The sequence below is a fragment of the Vulpes vulpes genome, chromosome 2 (assembly GCF_048418805.1).
Source record: "Vulpes vulpes isolate BD-2025 chromosome 2, VulVul3, whole genome shotgun sequence".
NCBI classification, from domain to species: Eukaryota; Metazoa; Chordata; class Mammalia; order Carnivora; family Canidae; genus Vulpes; species Vulpes vulpes.
In genome coordinates this window covers 6,645,668-6,651,682 of record NC_132781.1, presented here as the reverse complement: position 1 = coordinate 6,651,682, position 6,015 = coordinate 6,645,668, and positions in this window count along the sequence as shown.

Genomic DNA, 6,015 nt, shown 5'->3' with positions numbered 1-6,015 from the left:
GACTCCAGGATCACGCCCTGAGCTAAAGGCGGCGCTAAACCGCTGAGCCACCGGGGCTGCCCCCTAACACGTATTTTTAACCCAGTCTCTCCCTTCTTGACCAACAAAGGCTGTTTGATTCTAACTAACTTTTTCTGGGTTGGAGATTTACTCTAAGGGAGGAAACCGGGCCTCCGGAAACAGCCAAGATGTATGCCCATCCCCATCCCTGCCCCCACAAAGTCTGGGCAAATAGGGATGAGGCAAGAGAGGGGGACAGCCCCTGTCATAGTTCTGCTGCTGCCTGGCATGCTGGAGGGGCACCACTGAATGAGATACTGGGGTTGTGGGAAGGCAGAGCTGGGTCAGGGGATGATCAATACCCCTGCTGAGGACCTGCCAGGGGCCACACCCAGCGTTCCAGTTTATACTGGTTTACACTGGCTCCGGGCACTTGCTCACTCCTCACATAAGAGCAGCAAGAAACTGGTGAAATGACTTGCCTGGGGTCATGCCCTCCAACCCTTTGTCACTAAACTTTCTCCAGCCCCGTGGGATGTGCCGAGATCAGGCTCAGGTGCAAGAGACCAGATTTTGTTTCCTGTCTGCTGCGTGCCTTCTGGGCCCTCCCGGAAGCTGCAGCCCCCGCTTCACAGCAGCCACATGAATTATTTAGCATCTGCTCCAGCTGGGTAATGCTCTGACCTCATCCTCATCCTTGGGCTGAGGGCGCGGCTCTGACCTTCCTCTCCTTGGAGAAGGGATATTGATGGATGAAGGCTGGGGTGGTGGGTCCCTCTGTGGGGTGTGGGTGACTGCACGGTTCGGGGAAGGAAGCGAGGACCAGAAGCCAACTGCCCTTTGAGCAGGAGGCGGTTCTGCAGAGAGAACATGACCTAGGAGCCAGACTGCTGTGGGTTTGGATCCCAGCTCTTGCTTCCCAGCTTTGTGACCTTGGGCAGCTCAGTTTCCTGGTCTGTAAAATGGAGGTACCAACAGCCTGAGTTCATATTTCACTTCTAGTTCCTCAAGGTCACTCCGTGAGAGTCCCCCAAGGCAGAGCATCCAGGAGCTAGCTGTCCAGGGCTCTGTCCGCCGCTTTCAAGGCCAGATTTCACTGTGTTCTGGCCTCCAGAGGTGCCATTTCCCCTTTTCTCTGTTGTCCCTCAGGTATGAGGTCCCCAGAGTGGGTGGGATAGCAAGTTGCCAGGATTGGAGGGAGATGCTAAGGAGAGGGACAGACCCTGACTGGCAGGGGTCCGTGCGGTGTTAAGAGGGTCACCTGGGGCACAGACGTCAAGACGCTGGGGTGAAGGGGGGAGACTGAACCGCCTTCAGGCAACAGCTAATGTTTATTGAGCTCCTGATCTGGGGACAGAGAGAAGTACGGCCTGGTCCCTGCCCACTGGGGGTAGCGGCCTCACTCCAGGCCAGGGCTGAGTGGACGGGGGAGAGGGGCTCCCTCCTGGAGCCCTAACGGTCTGACATCCCGCTTCCTCCCTCGTCAGAGCGGACCTGGTGGACCTCGTTCTTGCTGGCTCCTCCGCCGCCTTCAGCCCAGGGCGTGATCCTGGAGACCCGGGATCGAGTCCCACGTTGGGCTCCCTGCATGGAGCCTGCTTCTCCCTCTGCCTGTGTCTCTGCCTTACTCTCTCTCTGTGTCTCTCATGAATAAATAAATAATATCTTATATATATATATATATATATATATATATAAAAATTGCATCCTGAGCCTCCAGCTCTGCGTTAGCCCCGGAATCGGGGCCCCCAGCTGTTGAAGGGGACCTCGAGGCACACGCTGTGCTGAGGATGCGCCTGCGGGGCCCGGACTCAAGGGCTGGCGCAGAGCTGGGTGGACGCGCAGCCGCGGGGAGCCGAGTCCCAGCGGCACCGGGGGCCCCTGCAAACCAGGGCCCCGGGGAGTCCCGCTCTGGCTCACCGCCCCCCCGGGGAGCACGAAGAAGTCAGCTTCAGCATTCGCCGGCGCCCGCGAAGATTTTATAGGGTCCCTAACCGAGCGCTCCAGCCGCGGCCCTGCCCTCCCGGGCTTGGGGCGCACCGCGCGGTGCCGGGCTCCCTCCGCAGCCTCTGCACCCGCCGGCCCCCACGCACCTGGGGGGCTGGGACCTGGGGGTGCGGTCGACTCGGGGCTCCCACGTCCCTCCCGCGGGATCCGCCCCCAGCCCCCGGCCTACCCGAGGCCGCCCCCCGCGCCCCGCCCCCTGCGCCCTCTCCCCCTGCACCCCGGCCCCGCCCCGCCTCTCCCGCCCCCTGTGCCCTCGCCCCCGCCCCGTGCGCCCTCGCCCCCGCCCCCTGCGCCCTCGCGCCCCGCCCCGCCTCTCCCGCCCCCTGCGCCCTCGCCCCCGCCCCGTGCGCCCTCGCGCCCCGCCCCGCCTCTCCCCCGCCCCCTGTGCCCTCGCCCCCGCCCCGTGCGCCCTCGCCCCCGCCCCCTGCGCCCTCGCGCCCCGCCCCGCCTCTCCCGCCCCCTGCACCCTCGCCCCCGCCCCCTGCACCCTCGCGCCCCGCCCCGCCTCTCCCGCCCCCTGCACCCTCGCCCCCGCCCCCTGCACCCTCGCGCCCCGCCCCCGCCCCTGCACCCTCGCCCCCGCCCCCTGCGCCCTCGCGCCCCGCCCCCTGCGCCCCTCCCCGACATCCCTGCAACCTGATCCCCGCCGCCCGGCGAGCCGGCCCCGACCGGCTGGCTCCGCTTCCGCGGGCGGCTGGGGGTTGGTGGGGAGGCAGGGCTCGCCGGCCTGGGGCCTGGCCCAGACCCTCTGCTTCCGGCTCAGCCCCCCGTCCGGGGCGGGGCGGGGCGGGACAGGGCAGGGGGCGTTGTCGTCGCCTGCGACCTTTTTCCTGTTTCCTCCTAGGCTGTGAGCCCCCGACCCAGGCCGACACCTACAGCGGTCATCCCTGTGTCTCTGGGCCCAGCACCCAGCGGGGGCCCAGGCCTGCAGGTCTTGGTTCCCAAAAGGAGGAATCCCCTCGGAGAGGCCCGCTGGGCTCTTGTTTGCATGGGTGGGTGCACTGGGGCCTCGGGGCACAGGGTGCCCCAGTGCTGCCCTGAGTCTGCCTGTAGGACGGGGTTCCTCAGCTTTGAACCACTGACATTGGGCCCGGATCATTCTTTGTGCCAGGTGTCGTCCTGTGCATTGTAGGATGCTGAGCAGCTTCCCTGCCCTCCCCTCCACTCGGTGCTCAGCAACAATACCATACCCTAGTTTTGGACACAACCAAAAGTGTCCCCAGACATTGCCCAGTGTCCCTTGGGTGGAGTAAACACCCCTCTGGGGGATTATAGGGGACATAAAGCCTGCTGTAAGCAGGGCACTGAGTCTGAAACAGGGAGCTTCTGCCAGCCAGGACTCTGATCCAGGTATTCCTGGATCCCCTTCTCCACCCTGGTTTACAGACCGCCCCCCAGGCCCACCTAGAGACCCTGACCCTAAGCCTGAGAACCCTTGGGCAGCATGCGACCAGCCAGCTCCTCTCACTGTGCAAACACCTTTTGGGCTCCTGCCCTGATGTGGGTGTTGAGCGGAGCCCTAGCACAGAAAAACTCCGGTGTTTTTCTGCCACTAGCAGTCAGTGTAGATGTGTTAGAGATTGATTGGACGTTTAGGTAGTCAGCCCAGGGTCCCCAACTAGAAAGCAAAAAAGCCAGGACAGCTAAGACAAAACCGCACTAGCATCCTGTTTTACAGCTTAGCACCACAATAGCATCCTGTCTAACTGCCTCTACAGGAGTGACCTTTGCAAAACATCCTAAGACAATTCACCGTAAACCATGGGTCACTATCACAAGTTGAGGCAGTTAGTCTCCAGATGTCAGTCCAAAAGGCCAGCGACAGTGAACAATAACCCGGTAGGTAGACAGGTGCGCGATCAAAGCCCTGATGGGCACACCTCAGTGGCCCCGTCCACAGGAGTCCCACTCAGGATGCTCGAGATAGTTCCTCCATAGACCTTACAAAACCCTTTAGCTTTGAACACCAAAACAGCAACCCTCTCGGGTCCCCTCCCTCTCTGGGAGCTTTATCCTATCACTCAATAAACTTTGCTGCTCCTCTCTTCTTCCTCTGGTCTACCTCTTCATTCTTCAAAGAAGCACGACCAGGTACCTGGCACTGAACACACAAATCCTGTTAACAGTTGGGCATGGGAAAGAGACAGGATGTGTCCATCAAGCAGCCTCAGGGGTTCCTGGATCCGAGGTGGGGCAGCAGGTGCAGTGGGCTGAGGCCACCAGCTGAGCCCTGGGGCTGTCAGCTCGGAGGGTTAGGGGAGCATCCTGGTCAGCTGGGGTTCAGATATGGACCCCTTGGTGCTGACCAGATGTGGCAGGGCTCGGTCTCTGTTGTCTCTTCCATAGTGGAAGCAAAAACCAGGCACGTACACACATGTGCACGTGCACATACACACACACACTAGCATGTGCATACGCATCGAGGTAGGTGGTAGGGGAGCAGGGTTTGAGAGACGGACAAAAGAATGACTCAGTTCCAGCTAGAGAAGATTCCATCTGATCCTAAACCAGGACTTTTGGGGGGTAGTCATCACAGCCAGGTCTAGGGCAGAAAGAGGGTGAGGGCAGATGCTCTTGGCACCACTGTCACCTCCCCACCCCACCCTACAGGCAAAGTAGAATTTTTTTTTTAAAGATTTTACTCATTTATTCATGAGAGACATACACACACACACACAGAGAGAGAGAGAGAGAGAGAGAGAGAGGCAGAGACACAGGCAGAAGGAGAGGCAGGCTCCACGCAAGGAGCCTGACGTGGGACTCGATCCTGGGACTCCAGGATCATGCCCTGGGCTGAAGGCAGACGCCTAACCACTGAGCCACCCAGGGATCCCCAAAGTAGAATTTTCAAAAGACTCAATCCCATACTTAAAAGAGAAGGTTTTTAACAGCGTCATCCTCCCTTGGATATTCATATATACCTGTATTTGCATAACAGGTTAAAATCTGGAGGGGGGGGATTACTGGGGTCCCGCAGGTGAGGGTCAAGAAGACTTTCTCCTGTTTCCGTTCTCCCTCTCTCCTTCCTCTTACTCTTTCCTTCTCCATGAAAATCTATTACATATTTTAAAAAATTAATCCGGAAAAAGAAAAGTAATCCCAAGGTGAGCTCACCCTATATTCATCCCCCGGTGTGGTGTTGTCACCACCTGCCCTTCACGAAGGCCAGACCCCAGCAGTCCTTGGCCACACCTCTCACTGTGCACATCCTCCAAGAATGATAGGCAGCTTTCACCCTGCCAAGTTTTTTTCCAGTGCTTTCTGCCCTTGGGCGGACTTTTGAGGAGGCTAAAGATGGGGGGCTTGGGGAAGACAGAGTGTGTTTGCCACACGTAGGTGCATGGGACCCCCAGTGCCCCCTCTCCACCTCCACCTAACCAAATAACTGCAATTTTGAGAAGACTGGGTTAGATTTGTGTCCATGGAACACACAGGAGCGCCAACACCGCTTGCAGGGTTTTTATGCAGGTGGCTCCTCACTAGAAAGCCTGGCGTGTCCTTCAGGGCAGAGAATACAGACGTGGGAATGACGTTTGACCCTTTCATTCATTCGCTCATCAGTTCTCCATCAATATTCATTAAAACCTGTTCCCTGCCACCCTGTCATCAACATCAGTCCCCACCCTGAACCCTGGCACACAATTCCCCCTCCCCGTCATCCGTGAACCCCACCTCCTGTGTCACGTCAGCTGCTGTCTGCCGGGTGTGTCTGGGAGGAGCAGCCCATGTGAATTCTGCACCTGCTTCACCGTATTGATAAGGTCCTGGCCTGTTCTTGGCTGACAAAGCCACCCCATGTGTGTGCGTGTGCCAGTGTATTTGTGTCGGGGGTTGAGGCAGCCTGAGCCGGCTGAGAGTTTCTCCCTTGATCATGAACATGGAAGTCAAGAAGGGAGTTTCTGAGTCATTAGGAGGTCCCGTCCTCTTGGAGACCAGTGAGCAGGGAGCCTGGTGCTAGTTTGCCAGAACCATCTGACAAAGCAGCAAGGACGGAGTGGCTTCAACAAC